Raw genomic sequence first — 23,164 nt, forward strand, 5'->3', positions numbered from 1 at the left:
GATCTAGCACATTCAACTTGTTAGAATTATTTTACCCTGCTGAATGACAAAAAAGATAGGAAGAGTTCAGTGTTTTATACTTTCTGTAGCAATTCCACTGTAGATAGATCAAACATTGTCTTCCTTCACATCTGTAAATGGCAACAGCCAAATAAAAAATGCATATCTAAAGAACCCTGAATGGGAATCTGTAGGAGTGCCAAAAAGTGAAATAGAGTCTGGATGTCCCCTGACTTGTGGTAAATACATTTTTGATGGCTCTAAGATTATGTTTTATGGGACGTGGCTCTGTAACTTCATATTTTATTGTTTGGAGGATGGGCTGAAACAGTGCTGCCAGTTTCTCTTCCTGGGATAATGAGTAATGTGGATGATGTGGAATGTGTGCAGCCTATAGATTATTTTATGCATATATATTGTCCTAGAAAAAAGAAGTGCGGATCTCTGGCTTGGCATTTTACCATAGAGCTGTAATGGTTTCCTTTACATCAATCACTCTTGTAAATGAAGTGTATTGATTAAAATTAACACCTTTTTCATTGTAAAGCAACACTCTAAAAGTATGCTTTGTGCTTCCCCAAGAAGTTTTCATTCCTCTTTTCTCAGCTAATGTGCCCTTTCTTGAAGGGCAATGCAAAGCTGAAAAAGGAAAATATTACTTTGGGTTCATAAGAGCTCCTGCCACGAAGGTTTTCAAAATAGCTGTTTTATGTACTCAGAGAAAGCAACATAAAACTTTAAGGCTCTTTTTCATCTAAGTAAAATATGCCTATTTCTCTGTCTGCTGTTGATTTATGAATGGTAATAGTGAGAGCATTATAGTGGCAATGAAATGTCTGTGATGGCTTATTGACAGGAAACTCTTTATAGACAAAATCAAACTTTGAGTCTCTAATGTGTGTCACTGGCCACAGGAGACAAAACTCAAGAAGACCTGAAGTTTTCTTTTGTTCAGAGCAGGTACCTCTAGCTGTCATTGAGCAAACTGAGGATATGGTTATTTTACAAAGAGGTTGGAGAAAAAGGACTTCAGGCCCGAGAGAACTGGTCTGGTTGGAAATTTTACACTCCCCTGGTATGAAGCAACAGGTATGGGCTGAGGGATTTCACCAGGGGAAAGAAAAAGGCCACTGAGCTTTGTTCATTACCCAGAAAAGCCACTCTCCATTGTCCTTTTTGAGAGATTCTATAAACAGCATTATCCATTTGTAGTTTTGCTGCTGTTCTCATTCTCCTGCTAAACAACAAACCCAGTGAATGCACAATTCTCATATAACAGTGAACTGACTCACTTCAAGGTCTCAGCACTTTTCTTTGTCTCTGCTGTGAACATGAAGCTCTCATTGATGATGCTTTTTTATGTCAACCAGGATACAAAACATACACAGAAGTCATACAATAGTTATTGGCATTCCAGCTTTTTTTCCCTACTACCACAGGAGAGCACAAGCAGAAAATTTCTAACAAGTCAAATCAGTGAATTGTGCATGTCAGCTAAATAATATTTGCTGATTTAAGTAGATGGGAAATGAAAGCTCAAGAAGCAAATCTTTAACACTATTCCTTTTTGACTGAGGTGTTGCTTTTTTAGCTCTATCATTCCATGCGAATTTTGTGAAAAAAAAATCCAAGGGTTTTGAAAAGCCTGTGAATACAGTCAGTTTCCATACTTTCGTGCCTGAATCCCCAATATTTAAAATCCAAAACAATGTGTTTTGCAAGAGAAGGATGAATGCTGCACATGTTGTATGGGTGCATTTTCACAGGAAACATCAGTAAATGACAGACAGGGAAAATGATGTCAGAGAAGACTAGAAAAATGCTTAGATGAGTTTGCATAGCAATTGCATCCTGCTGCAGCTAAAGTATCCCTTGTGCAAAAAATATCTCTGCATTTAAATGAAGTGTGGAAATAGCTAAGTTCTTTTCTGCTTTACAGTGTCCTGGGTATACTACTTTGATCAGTGTAAAGTAGAACCAATCTTGCTTCTTTTGAGACTTCCCACTTCTGTGGCAGTTTTAACTACCCTGTTAAATATCTTTTTCAGGATCTGCCTCTGTAACTTGACGACTGGGAGACTGACCTTGAAAGACAGAGGAAAGTCAGTGTACAAACTGTGGGTGGAAGGGAGAAAAAAGGGAGTTACCTGGAAGAACCAAGGAGAAATAGTGTAACTACTGTTTCACAGATACTTACCATCTTTCCTGACTTCCTACAGACCAATATATGCTAAACACACCAGTGTGGATCCATGTGGCCTCACTTGTAAAGAAATAAGTTTCATTTTCTTCATCATTTGACCCTTTCTCTGCCCTGCAGTCACTTTCAATGCTTCTGCACTCTTCTTCATTACAATCTCCAAAAATTGCAATTAGAGAATGTTTCATCTATACTGGTAATGATTTTGAACAGCCCAGAGTAACCTATCTTTCAAAACTGCCATGATTACTTAAAGCCTGAAGTGCTTGAAGCACTTAAAGCCAGCTTTTCAGCTGTTTATCAATGTTTTACAAAGGCTAAATTTTTTTAAATGTGTGATTGTGTAATGCTTGTATAGAGACAATGAGAAAATAGAGCTGCTTTTCTTTTTCTGTAAAGGGAGATGTTGTGAGTTGTTTTGAAAGCCTAAATATCTCCAAAATGTCATGCATGACTCCTTATCAGAATATTTTCAGATACCTTAAGTCTTTCATTAAATTATCATATATTTTCAGAGCTTTAACCAGGAATCAGCATTTGTGCTTTGCTAAGTCAACAAAACAAAGAGTGCAGTGTTATACAAGCTGCTGGATGTCAGGATGCTTCACATTTCACACTGAACCAAATCACATTAGCCAGGCAATGTAGGAAAGGCCTCCATTCAAATTGTCTCCAGCAGGAATGGGAACAAGATGCTCTCTTTATATTCCTGAAGCAACCTGGACCAAGCTGGCCCTGCAGCCACAGCCTCTCACAGATGCAAGATGACAAGAATCTCACTTCAGGAACAGATTGGTGCTCCTGAGCCACTTGTCCCAGAGGGCTCCAAACCTTGTCATTATCCTTTTTGACCAGGGTGGCTGTGGAGTCATTTGTGCACTAGAGATTTAGAATTTTGCCTTGGGACTGGGAGAAACACTCATTTTCAATCAGTGGCAAGGCTTCAGCTTGCCCTGACAATCTAAGCCCAGGAAAGAAATTACCCCTCTAGGATGGTGTCAGTAACCTGAGAGTGAGTACAAAAAATGTGTTTGGCCCCTCCATGCTAGACTCATTTTCAGTGACTGCAGCTCCATGACTTCATGGAATTTCTTCCTCTATTTATTTCTTCTCCTTGTTTAATTAGAAATTTCATAGCCATAACCTCTCTATAAAATTTAATGCTGTCTGGAGGTAATTGAGGTTTATGTAAATTTTTATGATGTACTAATGGCTTGAATAGAACTGAAACTGAAGACTATTTCATAAAAGAAACTGAAGACTGCTGATGAAAGGTCTCTAGAGTCAGCATGGAGAGAGACAAGATTGTCTTTCACCAATATAACTCTAAGCTGAGCTAGTATACTTTCAAATATAACATTTCAACCTTTGGCTATTAACAAAAAAAAAACAAATAGTATATAGCTATAGCTTCCCATATAATTCCTGAGCTAAACTGGTGGTAGAAGGAAAGACTTCAATATACTAATTTTCTTCAACATTCTGAACTTCTTCTATCACAATATGCTCAGGCCATTTGGAATTTTAATGCCTGGAAATAATGTTTTAAAAGTGCCAAAGAATTTTGGAGAATTAATTCCTATTAGAGCAGGTGAGAATACAGTACCCTTGGGAAAGATAATGTATAACAGTTCTTTGCCTTTGAGTTCATCTCTTCATAAGAAACCCATCTGATCACCATCTTAACATTTTATTACACAGTAACCAGTCAGCGAAATTCTTATTTCTATATTTTATATTGCCACTGAACTGAGCAAGGATCAAAAGCAATCACTTTTAAAGGAACTGCAGTCATTTCACTCCCACAGTATTTTATCTTCTCTGCTTTCTCCTTCTCCTTTCTTCTTCCATTAAAATGTTGTTATTGTTGGGCTTCAAAGTCATTTGGTTTCAAGTAAGTAAAACCATGTCTTTCATCACAGAAAACTATTCTCTTCAATGGCCTGAAGATTTTTATGATGATTTATCCATCAGGAGAGGGGGAGAGGAAGGAAAATCATATTCATCTAGATTTTTAAAGTTATGATTCAGTATTCAGCTCTCAACAGAAAAATTAACTTTCTTTTGATTTCAACAAACTTTGACTAAAGCCCTATATGAGCAAAAAATATGTAGTGTGTCTTGCTGGATTCAAAAAACATTCTGCCTCTCCTTATGATAACTTTCATAGGGAATGAAAGGTTTTCTCTTTTGCACTTCAAATATTTAGTTTACTTGTCCACACAATCTCCTAGTAGTCTCCAGTATGTGACCCCAAGAAGGAAGACTTGGCAACTGTTAGAGCACACTATATATATATATATATATATATATATATATATATATATATACACTATATAGTATATAGTATATACTATATAGTATATACTATATACTATATACTATATACTATATACTATATACACTATAGAGGTAAGATAAATAGTATTTGAGGAGCAAGAGTAGTTTTGCAAATTAGCTAAATTTTTCCTGCTACTGGAAAAATTCCCTTTGAAGCTGAAAGCCAAGTGTTTTCAGAAAATGGAAGGGGGAGAAAATGCTTTGAGTGTGCCTGTAACCTCTGATTCAATAAGTGAATATTTGTGACCAGGGCCAGTGCTCACACTGAAATTGCAATGGAGCTCTTTGCTTCAGATAAGAGAACTCCCAGGTGGTCTTAAAAACCCATCAAGAGAGGATTTGCTGTCTCCATGATTAAGCTATTCCCACTTTAATAACTGACAAGACATGGCAAACTTACATATGCAATTTGTTTGCAAAGGCATGCAGCCAGAGGAAATGTCAACATTTTACTACAGAAAAATCCTATTAACGATGTAGGCAACCAAAATATTTAAAGTAGAGAAAATATCATCAGGTAAGAGCTTTAGGATATGTGTATGTGTGTGCAGGACTCATATATATAAAAATATATTAATTTTCTTATTATAAATTACCACTTGTATGGGAAGAGATGGCTTTTCAGGATTGGGTTTGTCTGTGATGTTTTGGGATTTATTTTTTTTTTTTTTTTGTCACAAGCTTTACAGAAATTTAGTTTACATAATGTTTGTTTCAGTTTAAGGATTCTCACAGTAAAGAAAGAGAGAAAGGTATGTCTCATACCTGCCAATATGAAGAGAAATTAAACTAAGAGTTCAATAACAACACTAGATTCCACCAAAAGAGCTCCAATGCAAACAATTATTTTCATTTTCACATTAGTACATTTTTTTACACTAACAAAAGAAGCATAAGCATCTCTTAGTTTTCTGATTAAAAGTATGTTTCAGTAACAAATTGAAATGAGGCAAGTGAATCCTTAGGATGCTAGTACCTCAAAAATTTTCTTATTTCTTTTCAAACTACATATGCTCAGGTTATTCAATTTCTTTTGAATTTGAGCAGCAAAGCTTAAACCAAAGAGGCAAGACATGGTAGGAATGACACCTTACTATTTCAAATTATTATGGTTATTAAGAGTTTTTCCTTTAAGATGAAGTGTTCTCATGTGGCAGAGTTTTGCCATTAATTCAGGTGGAAGAACACGTGCACCTGTTTCCCTGCATGCCTTTGACAAATGCTTCATTGCTCCTGCTCCTAAAAAACCCCACTGACCCACACACAGGGCTGCAGGAAATGAAGCCCTCAGCAGAGGTAGCTGCCTGGCTTCTCAGAAATCAGCATCCTGCTGAGTTTATTCAGTGGGCTTTTCTGTGCTTGAATGCAATGACATTGCCACTGACTGCTAACCTGGATGTCACAGGGGGAGTTGTGCTGGGAAGTTATTTCAGAGCTGCATCCTGACATGTTGTTAAGTTATTTTAGAGCTACATTCTGATGTGTTGCTGTTATATTTCTGCAAAGTGTGGTTGAACTTGCTTAACATAAGTATCTGAGGTGTTTGGCTTTCTCTGCCAAACTTTCTAAAGTTTGCTTGGCATTGCAGGCAGTTGATAAGGTCTGTTTGAGGCCAGTTTGGCTACAGACATTAATTTTTCTTGCTATAGCAAATTCAGAGTACCTATACCATCTTAAATATAGAGCTTTCAGGGAAAGAGGGGGTTTATTTAGCAGCAATTTTTGGCAGTGAGTGTTCAGATTTCATGTGTTTTGAGTATTTTGTAGTTCTGGACATCTACAATATAAATGAGGTATAGAGGTTATGAGGTCTGCAGAATGTTCTGTCTATGAGCATGATAGTTTTCTTTTTTGTAATAGTTTGCAGCAGAAAAAGATTTTTTTTATTATTTCTTGTGTAAATCATAAACTACCTCTATAAGCTGTTTCTAATTCTAAGATTTCTGATTTTTACTAGCTGAGACTGAGTTTATTCAAGGGATTTTCTGAGATACAAAGTATGCATTATGAAATACAGCAGTACTACTTTTGAAGTGTGTCAGGCTCAAAGCTAGGAGCTTGCTGATTGTGACAGGATTAGATTAAATCTGCAGAGATAATGCAGTGATATAAATTATGGTACTGTATGAATTTTTTTCTGTCTATGATCTTCACTGTAGGATTTGTTTGCTACAGGTTGGTATTTTCAAATATATTTCAGAGGCTCTTTTTAAAATATTTAAAATTCAATCTGATAATTTTTGCAATGCTAGAATAGAATCTTCAATTAAAAATTAATACTTTTTTTAATTAAATAATTTAGACAATATATTGCTTTGTTTTCCTTGCTGACTTCTACATTTTGGACAGGTGTTACATTGTTAGTCATCTAGCAAAATTATAAGACCAGGTTTGAGTTTTACATTCTTGGCTTTTAGCACTGCAGTAAGCATTTAAAAATATTCAAGATTATATGTCATGAAAGAATAACTGACCACAAAACATTTATAAATTAGTCTAAGCCAGGGGTATGAGAACAGATCATTGCATCAAATCCTCACGTATACAAGCACATACTGGGCATAATTCAAACTTCCTGTGTTGTTTCTGAAGCTCTGTCTGGTGACATAAATGCAACTTTCAATTTTGCTTCTGAATTATTTTTAGTATGGTTGACTCTAGGATCAATTGCAATTTTCTCCATGGTTATCTATTCAAAGCAGAACTATCTGCCTCCAAACTTGTCCTATGTGACCAGAAATCTAGAGGATTTCAGATAACCCACAACTATTTATGTGCTCTCATTATAACGACCTGCTCAGAATTATCAGAGAAAACAAAAGGTGCATTGCCCTGGAACTTCCAAGGTTGTCTGCAGGAGACTCAGGACACAGCTGCCAGTGATCTCTCAGAGAGTCCTGTGCCCAGGAAAAGAAAAGTAAATGCAGTTTAAAAGCTGTCACAAGAGGGTGTCTGAAGTCTTTATGGAAGCTGACAGTGCAATAACATCACCTGCCTCTTGGTGATGATGGAGTGGATTGGCTTCCTTTAGAATAATGCAGTGCACACTAAAAAGGTACAACTAGAAAAGCATGAGCTGCACAGCTGTTCAAAAGGTGACAATGTGTAGGGTGCTCAGGGACAGATGACATTCTCTCTACATGGGTTCTGTTGAAAGTTAGAGCTTATTTCTACTTCTACAATAAAAGAACTGAAAATCTTCCATTTAACCATGCTAAGATGTTCAGTCTGCAGCAGAATTTTCAGGAGCCCACCAAATGGGGCTTTAAATGAAGTGTTGACAACACAGGAGTCAGTTTTGATGCAAGGAAGAGCAGAATGTCCATGAAGATTTTGGGAGCAGGAGGAAGATCAGACTGTACAATGACTTACAAAGAAGCAAGAGCTGTGCAGACTCTCTACCTGAGGTTACTGAATTAGCTGGTGCACCTCAGCCTTTCTTCTGGAATAGATATTAGGTGATGTGTGTGATTATGGGCTCGTTTGGAATAGATGGAGGAGTCATGGGATGTTTCCTTGACCTTGATATTTGGATAAAGGAGCCATTTGGCCATCTCTTGCTGAGAATGTGATTTACATGTGACTGAGCAGATATACACAAATACATCTTAGCTGTTGATAATTTTTTAATCTCTGTTGTTTGTAGTAGTCAGGCAACTTAAACAATACTCTAGAACCAAGCTGAAAGCCTGATGAAGTTCATCATTCTCATAGTCTGGTGGGTCCTGGATAAAAAACAGTGAATTTACAGGGGAAAAAAAAAAAAAAAGAAGAAAGTATCTGCATAAATTACAGGTTGTGTCAATGCATGCTGTAAATCCCCTTCATTAGCACTTGTTCAGGTATTCTGGCCAAGAGCTTAACAGAATAGAAAGAGAGAAAGGAATTAGAAAGCCATAAAATTATGGTAGATACTAGTTTGTTTCCAGTAAAAAGAAAAAAACCTCTGCACCATATATATGGATGAGGTGTTTGCTTCCAGCAATCAGTTGCCTTGTTGGTTTTCCAGAGGAATATCCAATGTATGATTGGAGATACATTATCACAAAAGAATTTTGCATAGTGCATTTTGCTGCTTTAGAGTCAATAATTTTTTAATGAGCACTTGAGTGCATGGATGTAAAATGGCATAAAGGCATTTAGTAGACCTTTTGATATCTTTGAATTTCCTACCTTCTGCTGCACAGGTAAAAATTATAGGAACACAATATAAACAATAAGATAAAAAAGAACAGTGGTCAGAATACTGAATAGCCTTACAAGGCTACAAAGGGATTTTTTTTAAAAAAAATACTTTATGTTTTGTGGGTTTGAGGGGAAAATAGGACCTTTGTTTAGCTGAGGTTTGTGTGTCCTTGGTGACTACTTGCTATTTGTTGGGATTTTTTTATACTTTTCAGACTGCCATGAAAAATGAACTACCTTGTGCAGGGGGCACTGAGAAAAAAGGTCAGCAAAACAGAGTTATATTGTACACTTAGTATCAAAGACAGCACAAGAGTTCATGTATCATGGGATTTTAATTTGCTCATTAAAGCAAAGCATCAGAAGAAACCCTTTTAGAGTTCTTTTTCATGGTGTTTATGAAAAAGAAAGTTCATATGTGAAGAAAGACATTTTTCTAAATAGGAGTTTTGGCTTGTCTACATGAAGAATGCAAGCAGTATTTTACTTCTCATGGGAATTATCTGTTCATGCACAATAGAAATGTGTGCAGCAGACATGCAGTCATGGAAACTACATGTGTCAGTCTGGGATGAAATTATTCATTTTGTGTGGGGACAGGTGAGTTTTGCATTCAAAAGAAGAACAAAACACTTTATCCATGGCACAGGGCATACTGTTGCAAAGCACTCATGTCAGTTCCTTATTATAATTGTTTCATTGGCATTAAATATTTGCTTTTCACTTTGAACATTTAGTTTTTAAATATATTTATATATAAATTAGTCTGGTGGTATTTTTAATGTATTTTTTTTCCATAATGTTGTAACAATTTCCATAGGCTGATACTGCAAGGAGAATTGTGCTTGCAGAAGGTCGAACCAATAAATCAAGACATTCAGCAAGGATCTGAAAGGGCTGAAGTAAAGCATAAATCTGAATCTGGCAAAAGTGCAGTGCTAGCTTGGACAATAAAAGAACACATGGATTTCTTCCAGGCCCCACAGAGATGCAAACATGGTTCTCTAAGCCAATTGCCACTTCCTTCAAAGAGTGCCTAGTGCTGTCAGTGGGAATCGAGAGGCTGTGTTCCTCAAGAGCAGAGTGTTAAACACCATCAGATTTTCTGGGTGGGAAGAAAAAGGGCAAACCCCCAACAGCTGTCAGAGGTTTGAGGTGATACTGACCCTGGGCAACCTGGCAGGTATCTCCCATCCATGGGGTCATGCCTGTCTTTAGAAAAGTAGTGGGAAGCTGGTTGGAAAGTGAACATTGGCAGACTTCTCCAGAGAACTGCTCTTCATTCAGACAGGTCTGTCTTTTCTAGAAGTAATCTGGTAAGGAACAAATACCAGGTACTTCCTTATTTTCTCCTTTCTAGTTAATATGAAAGAAAAAGGTGTTGAGGAGGCTTGAGAATTTCAAATGGTTTGGATTGCATGTCTTTAAATTTTCTTTCTATCCTTTCAAGACTGAAATTTGATTACTCAAACAATTGGCTATCTCAAAAAGCAATGGGTGCTTTGTTGACAATGCATCTGGATCTACAGGTGGTGATGCCATTCTATTGTTATCCTTTCTTTTCCATTTTTTTCCATTCTTTCTTTTCCTCATATATTTTTGTATTTTATGCTTTTATTTGGCTACATTTCTACAGATAATAACCAACCATACCTCTTTTCCATTGCAACCAATTGTTCTGAAATAAATCTGGCGTGTACATATTTATAACTTCCAGTCATTTAGTGTCGTTTCCCTCTGATCTATCCTAAGGGATCTATTACTAACAAAAGCCTCAGTTACCCTGCCATCAGGGACAGGTCATAACACCATCTCTTTTTCTGGAAATAGATTATTTTCCTTTTTTTTATTTTTTTTTTTACAGTGAAAAGCACTGTAACAGAATAGGCATTTCATACTACTTTAGTGTTAACTCCTTAGCACAGTCGAGAGCTTGTGCTTTCATAGAGGCACATATAAGCTTAGAACTAACCTCCAGAGCAGTTGATCTCTCAGCAGGACAAATTAGAAGTTGAAGAGGTTGCTACACTTAATTAGCTAAAGAAATTGAGCTAATTTTCATTGTGAAGGGAAAAAAAAAAAAAAAAAAAAAAAAGACTAAATCCTGACAGTTGTCAGAGTACATGAAATTCTGCTCCAAAAAGCTCTACATGGAGTAGCTTACTATTAAGTTATTGCTGACACTTTTTAGGTGAATATTCCTATGGTTTGAATGTTTAGGAGCAGGAACACATTGCTCGCATCTTAGCTATTCCTGTGTTCCCTGGAGAAGGAGCACTCTGTCAGATTTACCAGTGAAGAAAAGGAGCTGAGTGGCTTATAGCTCTGTCTTAAAATACCAGTGTGGCTTGAATGCTGTGCCTTGTGCTGGATGATGAGCAAATGTCCTGTACTCAGTGTCACTGAAGTCACTATTGTAACCTTGGCAATAAACAGAGTAGCTTCAACAATTTATACCTTTCATACTAAGGATTCATTAGGGGGTTACAAGAAGAATCTTCATATGGTGAATTAGCTCACAATAATTTGCTTTAATTTTTACAGAATCACAAATATCTGACAGAAAATTTAACACACTTGTATCTCTTCAAGACCCTGGATAAAATTACTTAAGAGTTTCATCAGTTTCATTCCTGATGAACTGTTTCTTTGAAAACTTTAATAATTTATTTCCTCAAGTATGCCCTGTGTCTAGATGTGCTGGTTTTGGCTGGGTGGAGCTAACTTTCTTCACAGTGGCTGATATGGGGCTGTGTTTTGCATTTGTGCTGAAAACTGTGTTGTTATTGATGAGCAGCACTTGCACAGATACAAGGTCTTTCCTGCTTTTCCTACTGCCATACTGAGGTGTGGAAAATTTGAGAAGACACAGATGGGACAGCTGACCTCAGCTGGCCAAAGTGATATTGGCACCATATGGTGTCAGGCTTACTGTATAAAGACAGTGAAAGAAGGGGGGGAACATTTGGAGGGATGGCATTTTTCTTCCCAACTCACTGTTACATGTTTTTGTTTTTCATAGAATATGCTTCATTAGAAGGGACTCATCAGGAACAAAGTCCATGTCCTGGCCCTGTGCAGGACACATGTGTCTAAGAGCTTTATCCAAACACTTCTTTAACTCTGTCAGGCTGATGCTGTAACCACTTCCCTTGGGAGCCTGTTCCAGTGCCCAGCAACCCTCTGGATGAAAAACCTTTTCCTGTTATCTAACCTAATTCTCTTAACTCAGTTCATGCTGTTTCCTTGAGTCCTGTTACTGGTCACAAGAGTAAAGAGTCCAGTACCTCCCACTCCACTTCCCCTTTGTGAGGATGTTGAATCTGACATCTCTCCTTAGCCTCCTCCAGGCTGAACAGAAGTGACCTCAAATGTCATACAGCTTCCCCTCCAGACCCTTCCCCTTCATGTCTGATCTTTGATGCTCTCTAATAGCTTAATGTCTTTTTTTGCACTGTGACACCCTAAACTGCACCCAATTTTTGAGATGAGGCTGCACCAGCGCAGAGCAGAGCAGGACAATCCCTCCCTTGCCTGGCTGGTGGGGTTGTACCTGATGCTCCCCAGGACACAGTTCTGCCTCCTTGCCATGGTACTGCTGACCCATATTCAACCTCTCATTCTCTCATAGACACAGCCAGGGTTGCCCCATCCCAGGTGCAGAATCCAGCACTCAGCCTTGTTAAACTTCACAGGGTTGTTGATTGCCCATCTCTAATTTGTCCAGATCTCTCTGCAGGGCCTCTCTGCCCTCAAGGGAGTCAGCAGTGCTTCCCAATTTAGTGTCAAACTTACTTAGTATTCCTTCGAGTCCTGTGTACAAGTTGTTGATGGAGAAGCTGAGTGCTGGGCTGAGGATGGAGCCCTGTGGAATCCCCCTGGTGACCAGACACCAGCCTGACCCCATTCCCACAACTCTCTGTGCCAGACCCGTGAGCCAGCTGCTGTCCCAGTGCCTGACACGGTTATTCAGCTGTGGGATGGACACTCTGTCCACAAGGACACGCTGAGACACAGCATCAACAGCTTTGCTGAAGTACAGAAGATTGCATCTAGTGGAGCTCCCAGCTCAGCCAGGTGGGTTACCCAGTTGCAGAAGGACTTTCTCCTGTTGTGCTGTGCTAGCTGTGATGGAACCCTGCTTTCCTGGAGATGGCTGAACATCTGCCTGCCCATGGGAAGCTGTGAGTGAGCTCCTAGTCTTGTTTTGGTTTTTGTGCATGGCTTTTGCTTTATGTACTAAACTATCTTTAACTCAACCAAGAGTTTTCTCACTTTTACTCTTCCAGTTTTTTTCTGATGCCACTAGTGATGGAGTGAGCAAGTTGGCTGCATGGTGCTTAAGTCACTGGCTGGGGTTAAACCACACAGGACTAGGGTATAGCTGGGTTCTAGCTACATGTCTGGATAATGCTGTGGTTACTGCATGTGTCAGCAGAAAAAAGGAAACATTGAAGTTCAGCTAGCCCAGTAACAATAGTAGGAATGCTAGCTGCAGCTCACTGCAGCACCCAGAGCATGTTTCTGAGGTCCATGCAATTTGTGTCCCAGGCATGGTTTTACACATATGAAAGCTAATGTTACTGTATCATCACCATTTCAGTGGTAATGTTATACTGGGGTTTCACTGTGTGATTCACAGAACAAATGACACCGGCTAGCAGCCAGACCTTGTTCTAATGACACTTCTGCCCCTGCTCCTGTATATTTTTATGTGTTTACAGCTGGGAGGTGATTCAAAATCAAAGCCTTAAATAAAGCAGGCTAAGTACCCAGGTCTATTATTCTAGGATGACCCTCCCATTTAACTGCAGAATTTCTCAAAGTGCAATGTTGATTGCACTGAGAAAAGCAATAGGTTTTTTCGGGTAGCAAAATGGGATATCTGCTACATAAATGTTGCTAATCAAGGACTGAAAAATAGTGTGTTTACTTAATTTAAGTACTAATACATAACTTAAGTAGGGATAATTTGTCTAAGAATCTACCTTTTTCTTTCACAGAGCATTAGCAAGCATTGCAGCCTCACCAAACCCAATTTAGTCTGTCTTTTTCAAGCTGTGTAAAATCACTCCAAATCATGTATTCTCTTCACCTGAAATAAGAATAATAGCTTAGATCTGTGAGAAAGAAGCCCAAGAAATTTACAGACCTCATTTGTCTTGTAGGATAACCTTTAAAAAAATAGTATCTAGCCACTTATTTATGTTGATATTATACTCAGAATTTCACACTCAATCAAGAAATTGAAAACAGATATACTATACAATAAATGGAATGATACCAAACTAAAATGCAGTCAGTTTAAGAAAATTACTCTTAAGTATTTTCAGGGGTTGTATTTGAATACTACTGCTGATTTTTCTAGTATTATTATTTTTATTATGTGCTTTTGTGGCATTTTCTTAGTTTAAAATGTTTTCCTCACTCCTGAAGCTTTGTGAAAAACTAGCAAGAGAGGCAGAATATTGACTGACAGACCACATATGTAAGAAAGAAATTGATGGCATTAGATTGTTCAGTCGATTGCATAAGTGAAATAATATTCTGGTAATGTTAGGAATGGTGTGGCATGGAGGAGAAAAATGTATTTCAGACAAAAGTCATGATTGTTAAGTTGATGGCTCATGATTGGCATGTTTTTTTCAGCCTTGAAAGAAAATTATTTCAATACTTTACCAAGAAGAAAGGAGAATTGTAATTATTAAAAAGCCAAGCAGTGGGAGCTAATCTTTTATTTCAAAGTGAGCAGATATACTTGTTGTTTTCTTGAATGCATGGAAAGTAAATTATAGTAAGTGGATTATTGGTATTAATTTGATTTTTTTATGTTTATATCCATGGAATTTATTCCTTTCATTCTTTCATTGTATTTTCTTGGTAACTGCTTTTTCTTTTTTTTCCCTTCCAATGGTAGTTGGTCTCTACTTAGTTTTGTCATTTAAGCCATGGTATTCTTCTTTGAATTATGTTGCTCTGGGACATATTAGAGCAGGGATATAGATTGGAGCTTTGCTGTCAAGTGTTAACCTACTGTCACCTAAAAAGAATGAATGTAATTTAACATGTTCTAGTTAAAGTGCATTCTAAAATTGGATCTTTTTTCACAACTGTTCTTTATTCCACTGTCTGTGAAAAACAGGTAAATCTTTCTTCCAAGTTTCCCCTTATTTTGATTTCAGCATAGATCAAATTAAATACATGCAAGCAAGTTTATGAACTTTCTACGCTTTTATTTTTTATGCTTCCCCCTTTATATTATTCCAAACCCATTAAAAGAGGACATTTCCTGAGCAAGAGCAAAATTTACTATATTCCAAATTAACTTCAGAACACTGGCTGGTTACCAGGCCACAATGAAGGTTAAATGATCAATCATTATTGGAACATAACAAGATGGGCAGAGGGAAAACTACGAAATTCAACAAGGGCAAGTGCAGGGTCCTGGAGCTGGGGAGGAATAACCCAAATCAGCAGCACAGGCTGGGGGCAGCTCTGTGGAGAAGGACTGGGGGTTCTGGTGGACAACAAGCTGTCCATGGGCCAGCAGAGTGTCCTGGTGGCCAAGGGGGTCAATGGGATCCTGGGGTGCAGCAGGAACAGGGGAGGTGATCCTGTGATCCTGCCCCTCCACCAGCCCTGGTGAGGAACATCATCTCCAGCTCCAGGCTGCTTAGGGCAAGAGAAACATGAAGCTCCTGGAGCAGGTCCAGCAAAAAGCAACAGGGATGATTAAGGGACAGGAATTCTCTCTTATGTGGAAAGGCTGAGGGAGCTGGACCTGTTCAGCCTTGGGAAAATATGAATTAAGCAGCTGGTGAAAGGGAAAATATCAGGCACCAATGCTGGAATGGATCAGGCAGGAGGTTAGCAGTGGAGCTCTTCTGATTGTTTTGAGACCAACCTGTTCAATGACATGAACAACGTTGTTAGCTTCTTACCAAAAGCTGTTTAGGTGCTGTCAACTAATGCAATTTCACTTAGAAAACGTTAGAAGGCTTTGACAGTTCATGAGAAGGAGGGAGACATAAAAAGCACAAAGCCATACTAAAAAACTGAATCAATTTCTGACTAAACCAATGTTAGATTTTGAGGGATTGGACCCTAGTCTGTGCTCTACTGGAGGTCTGTTTTAAAAGTTCATTTACATCCATATTTGAATTTCTAGTCTGTTTTGCACCAGTTGAAGAAATTTTATCTAATTTAAAAATGTCTAATAGTCGTGTCCCACCCACAATCCCTCCACCCAGCATTTATTTCTCCCAGTTATTTAAAGGGAAGTAATTCTGATTTTGTTTTTCATGGACTAAGGCTCTGTTTATTTATTTTATTTATGTGTAGCACAGGATTGTAGAAAACTTTATTAAGATGAATTCTAGGAAAATATAATCATTAATGAAAACACTATGGAAGGCAGAGTTTCAAACCATATGCCCTAAGTTTTTAAGTTTTTCTCTGATAATTATTTCTAGATGTAGACGTAAATTATTCCTGGTTGTTTGTTTGTAAAATAAAATAAAATAAACACCAAAAATGAAGAACAGCTGAGGAACACTAACTTTCTTTCACCAATGTTTCAAAGCATGCCAAAATACCTTGTTTGGATGGGCAGAATAACATTCAGATAAGGTGCAAGTGACACTGGCTCGACTCCACACAGCTGAAGGGAAAGGGAACTGGCTGCTCAGAGAAGCTGTGGATGATTTATCCCTGGGAATGTTTAAGGCCAGGCTGGATGAAGCTCTGAGCAGCCTGGTCTAGTGTAAGATGTCCCTATCCAATGCACAGAGGGCTGGAACTAGATGGTCTCTAAGATCCTTTCCAACTTAAAACAACCTATGACTGGTTTTAAAATTTCTGATAACAGGTACCATGTAACATTCATCTCTGCCAGTTAACTGAAGTCAGGAAATTAGTAGCATTTCTTTATTATATACATTTGTAATGTCTATAACAAAACACATCTTTTTCAGGCTGGAACTGTAGCTTTTAAAATCACTTTATTTCAAAGGGAATCCTCAAAAACCTCAAAGAAAGGTGTGTAGTTTTTTTCCAGTGAGTAAGTAAAACTGCAGGAAAAACAGAAAGGCTGAAATAGAGTGTGAAAGGTTCAGGAGCAGGACTGTCTGCCTGCAGTCCCTGAAGAACATCCTGCTTTGGGTGTTTGGAAGCTTTTCTTCATTCACAGCAGGCATAGAAGTGGTGACTCTGTCCAAGTGGCCAAAACCCTCAATCCAAAGAATTCAAACTTCAAGCACTTTACAAGAGACTAAGATCCTTCCTGCTGTGTTCTGTGTGGATTCCCAGAGAGGCTGTGTGTGGCCTGCACACCAGGCAGAAGTAAGTGGGAAAGATTTTTGCAGGTAACCCATAACATATGGATTCATATTTTCCAATATGACAATATGGTGACAATATGCAGAGACCTCTCCCTTCCCCTTCCATTGCATTCATTCTCTCTAATAGGTTAATAATCTACTCAGAACTAAGTGACTGCCACATCTTGATGGAAAATATTCCGGATTATTAGATAAAAATCTATCTTCTCATTAATTCTCAAAAGAGTTCAGTTTAGCACACAATATTATTTTCATCAAACAACATGAAATATAATGATATTTGGGTTGGTTTTGTTGGTTAAACTATGATGGGTTTTGTCTGGTTTTTTTCCTCCTAGTCCTGACATGCAGATTCAGTGAGATTTATTTCTTCTTCTTCTCTTTCTCCTCAGAATTTTGGTAAGTGGTTATGATTGGTGAAAAAATGATTGACCAATATATATATTTTTTTAGTACTTTACATTATTAGGATAATTGTAATAGATACCTAACTGTAAAAGAATCAATAGCACATTCAAGTTTTAAAGAATAGGAAAGCTGGACTATAACAGTTTCATTTTGGCATTTCACTGGGTTTGAGTAGATGAAACCAGACTGAAAATATTAAGAGAGCACAAACCATCTGCAGCAGAAAGCCAGTAGGAATCACTAGAAAATTGCTTTATTGATAGACCTCTTTAACAACAGCTCAAACTGAGAAGAAAGTAATGTTTTTGAAATCTCTCTACAGTTAAACTGAAAAAAATGTTTCTTTTGTAAAAGATGTCTTCTACCTCATAATGAGAAAAAAAGTGACAGGAGTTCAACAGCATGGCAATATCAAGACCATCAAATGAGACATGTAATCAGAAATGAGAAACCAGCATAAAAAGCCAAGGCACATTTTTGGCAAAAATAAATTGGAAAATAACACTTAATAAATGAATGCTTTTCTTTTCTTCCAAGAAAATTAAACACAAATCTCCTCAAAATTATATTTATGAAACATTTGTCTCATTTGACCTCACTCAGCACTTTCTGAACTGCCTGCAGCCGTGCTATGTGATGGCAAATTCTCACAACTCTTTGTTTTTCAAAGCTTAATGAGTGTCCTCCCCCCTCCATAATATTTTTATTTTACTAATTAGAGTACAACTTTAGAATTTCTTGATTCTAAGCTGTTTATAATAGATTGTTTCCCCTTCTGTTTTCATTGCTTAAGTCTAGGATTTAGGTATATGAACAGTTTAAGAAAAGTGACAAAGATATTAAGAAAACAGTAGGACTTAAAAAGTTATACTTCCATTAGGGTCAATTATACACCTTTTAAATACTATAAAAAGTGACAGACTGTTACCTGCTTCCATACATAAATACAAAAATCACTCTTAAGATAATTTATCCATAGAATTCAAAGTGTCACAAAATGCAAAAAGACTGAGGAATCTGCTTAAAGATCCTCAGGAATCTCTTAACTTCTTTAGCTCCCTTAAAAAGTGCTGGATTTTATTCCATTCATTGCTGCACTCCAGCTGCTTCTGGTTGAATTTTATATTGAAAGATGTAGATATGATAGAATCACATGAAAATTGCAGAAACCCATATAGGAGTATTGAGAATTTTCTCTTACATCCTGAGAAGTTTGTCTCCCTTCCTGAGCAGCAGCCTCAACTGCTTTCAGATTAAAATAGAAGATGCTGACAAAACTTCTCCAAAGACATTGTAGACTTTTAAAACTTTTGCTTTAGTTTAAGTTAATATATGCAGTATCTTCAGCTCTTTCTCCTAAGAAATTTGAGACAAGATGTAAGAAAAAGGACAAAGAGTGGGCCACTATTGTCAGTCACATATTAAGAGAATGTTGCCCCAACCTCTCTTTAAAATACTTCATAATGCAAAGAAAGGCAGAAGTAATTATAAATGTGTGTTCATTCTTTAAGAATTGTACTTTTCAAATCCCTTTAGGATTGTAATTGCATTTTAACCTTGATGTCCTTGCATCATAAACATTGACCCTCTTTTTGCTCACAGAGCAAGGATTAGACATCTGTTAAAAAGTCTAATTCTACAGTTTTGGCATATGGCTCACAGTGCAGAGCTAGCAAAGGCTGTCTGCTATCCTTTAGGTACAATTCCTGTCAACACAATACATCCTTAAAATAACTGTCTCACTGGCTGCATGGGCTTGGGAATAGATCCCTAGTAGCTTTCAGACAGGAAAAGAAGGATCTGCAGCACCTCTGCTATTGTTAAAACCAAAATATCAGGCAGCAGAGTTTCATAAGCAGGCAGAGGTCTCTTTCTGTTAACAAATAGCTCTGGACATGTGGAAAAACAGTGTTTCCTGACCTTACTGAGACCAGGGCTTATACTGTGACAGACAATCATATTTGTCACTTCTCACATCCTCCCATACGTAAAGGCGACTAAAAACACATTTCTATTGCAATATTAATGCTAATAAATCATTAACAACCCAACAAACAAACAAAAGCAAACCCACAACAAAAAATGCCCCAAAAAAGGAGTGTGTCTCTCATCTCTGGTTTTATGTGACAGGGCAAATGCAGACACAGTAGGAAAAATAAAGAGTCTTTAGGTCCTTGTGTGAAGGAGAGGGTGTCAGAAGCTCCATGGCCTGTTTCCCTATCAGCTGGCATCTGGGTTCCTTGTGAGGTAGGACTGATTAAATGACCTTTTGCAGTCCTAAGTTGCAGTAGTTTTTGCCTGAAAAGTTAGATGGTGCTATCCTTTGGCTAAGAAAATAAATTAACCTGCCCAATTCAGAAAGACTGCCTTTGCTAAGGGAAGAGATGCTAGAGAGCAAAAATACACAATCTTACCCCAGGAAACCACACAGTGGGCTGCAGAGTGAAATTGCACTTGAAAATAAAACAAAATATAATCAAAACAAAGCAAAATATAATTAAAACAAAAACAAAACAATTAAAAGTTATTAAAAACAAAACCAAAAAAACATCATTTGGGGCTTTAATGTGTAAATATATTACACATGTTTTGTGACCCAGCATGCACACCCTCCTGAGGGACCACCTAGCTCATTTCTACAATGTTAACAGTGGGTAAAAGTGAACATGATAAACTAGAATAAAACACTGAAGTTGTATGAGCTGAGCAAAGCTTTGTGGGTGATGGCAGCAGCAGGAGTCCACAGGATGCCAGGAAAGCCATTAAGAGAGGAGCTTGGAAAGCTCCTGTCATTTCCCCATGGTGTTTAGAACTACTGATTAATGGAGACCGATGCTAGTGTTCTTCAGCTAACCTTTTTCAAGGGAAAATAAAGTCACTTTCAAACACTGTTCTCTGTTCAGCTCATTGTTTGTGAATTCTTCAGGCCTAGGGATGTCCATTTGCAATTCTGTTTATACAGTTTGGTTTATTAAATGTATGCACCAAGGGAAATCTTTTTCTTTTATTTGCAAACTAGACTCAAGGCACTGTAGAATGATGTCTTGTTTTAAATTCAGTATGTAGAAATGAGGTTTCTTTATTTTAAGAGCAAGAAAGTCCCATAATTTTCAGATGACATGTTCATAACTTACCTCCATTTCTGAGGTGTCTTTTTTTCAAAATAAAATAAATTCAGCATCCCTTTGGAACCCATTATTGGAGGTGTTTCCATACAGCAAAAAGTTGCCTTAACCATCCTAAATTTAATGAGGTTTTCATGCAAGCATCTGTATCACTGCAGTCACCATAGCCAATGTCTGCTAAATTACACTGAATGAGGATGGGAACACTGCTGTCAGTAGCCCTAGCAGACTCTAAAACAGAATTTAATCATGTATGGCTGATGCATCCATTCTGTTTTCCTGCAATCTGTTCCCTATATTTGATTAACATTTTTAGCTGGAAGTCTCTGCCCAAGTGAAACATTTAGTTCTATGGAATGAAAGTAATACAGATATGCAAAGTGTCAGGCAACAAGCAAGGTGTTCTGCCAAACTGTTCTGCAGTTACAGCTGACAAAATTTATTTGTTTTTAACTAGAATTTGACAGGAAAATATGTATTTGCTGAAGAAAATATGTTTCTCAGTGGCTAGAAAAATTATCCATACCATCAAAATTTGGATAATGTTGATGTAGCATTTCATCACAAATGCTGCTTAGAAACTCACATTTCCTCTTCCTTTGTGCCCATCAGACCTCTCAATTGAGTACTTTTCTCATGACACATTGTAACTAGAGCTCTATGAAGTATTTTGATGGCTCACCAAGGATGGAGCCCACTATATAACCGGGGGAAAGCAGTGAGAAAGAGCCATGAAGTGCTATTTCCTAAAGTATAGTTCTAGTTTTAAACAGGAAATTTTTGCAAAAATGTGTCTATTTCCTCTGAGAAATGGACCTTCTCTATCTGGATGCCTGTGCCACACATATCAGATCTAGATCTATCTTGTAGTTAGGGTGCATAGGTTTAAGGATGCAGTCCCTCTTGAGAGATTTTTGGCATGTGCCAGTACCATTCACTTCACAAATCTAACAGATTAAAATAAAATCAAGCTACTAATGTTCCTCAAAATCTCTGTTATTAGCTGCTAAAATATATAGACATCCTTTTACTAAAATTTAAAAGCATGAGTGGGATTGTGAGAGTTATTTGAAGAGCACTTGGAATATCAGTGTTGCACTGAGCATGTACACCTATACTGTGTCTTTTAGTTTCTTAGATTCTTTGTTATCATCTTGCAGATGTTTTTTTTCCTTCCACCATCATTGCTTCACTGTGTGGTGAACAAATCCTGAGTTCTTTGAAGTGAATCTATGAGCCTTATCTGCTCTTCTTGTCACTTCTCTCTCTCTCTCTGCCCTGTGTGCAAGCCACCAGGATGTGCTCCTAAAAGGCAAATCTTGTCCTCACTTCAGCCAAAGAGTCCAGGTACAGCAGAACAGCAGTGGTGTTTCAGCACAGCATATATGAGGATTTCTCCCTCATTTCCTAAAGGAAATCAGTCAGCATGCAGGAATTTATTGTCACTGCCCAGGAACACCAGTGGTTTTTGGAGGGAGAACATCACCCACTCAGTGCATCCATAGGATGCTGCTCCCCATTGCATAGTGAGTCCTTGCTACTTAACAATACAGTAGGTACCTCAGCAAAAATCCCCACCAAAAACTTCAACAAATGTTTCCAATTTCAAAATTTTGTACACCACTAGGAATGGATTTAAGCTATAAAAAATTTAAATTACATTAATTCTATTGTGTTTTGAGTTTTGTGCTCCAAGGACAGCAACTATGCTCATTTGTGATTTTTTCTGACCATTTCTGACCATGGAATTTCATCAGTGAATGTGATCTCTGAAAAAATAATTTTTGTGGCATCAGTTTTCACAACACTTCTTTTAGGACAGCTTGTTCTCCTCCACAAGACACCTGACAGGGAGGCACCCCAATATAGAATGTCTTGGGTTGCAATGCAAGATCTTTATCACCACATGTTGAAAGCAGGCAGACCAGTGCTCCTTATCTCTCCCATGACCCCATGACTCAAAGCTCAGGGGGATATCCTCTGCTAATGGGCCGTCTGTTAAAAACAGATGAGTCAGTGGTCTTTATCTTTTCCACAACCCATCCTTCCTCCAGGAAGATATCATCTGCTAATGGGCCATTGAGTCCCACTGTAAGGCTGATAAAATTACAACATCCCACTGGGAGATGCTCCAGCCAGGGGGAGGAGCCAAGCCTTTCCTCCCTAGATAAAAACTGAGATTTGGAACACCAAAGCAGCCTTTTCCACTGGATTCCCAGAATAAGACCAAGCCCATCTTCACCACCACTGGACCTTCAGAGGAAAACTGCACCTTCTACAGGAGCACTGCTTCAGCTGAACCACATCTGCCACTGCAGGAGGATGCAGCCACCATTTAATGGGACTGCTACCAACACCTTGACTGACTGACAGGGTGTCAGGTTGTATTCTGACTCTGTCAGTGTTTAGGTTTTTGTATCGTAGTATTTTTTTTTTTATTCTCCTAGTAATGAGCTGTTATTCCTATTCCCATATCTTTTCTTGAGAGCTCCTTAATTTCAAAATTATAATAATTTAAAGGGAGGGGGGTTACATTCTCCATTTCAAGAGATGCTCCTGCCTTCCTC

The sequence above is a fragment of the Oenanthe melanoleuca genome, chromosome 4 (assembly GCF_029582105.1).
Source record: "Oenanthe melanoleuca isolate GR-GAL-2019-014 chromosome 4, OMel1.0, whole genome shotgun sequence".
Taxonomy (NCBI): Eukaryota; Metazoa; Chordata; class Aves; order Passeriformes; family Muscicapidae; genus Oenanthe; species Oenanthe melanoleuca.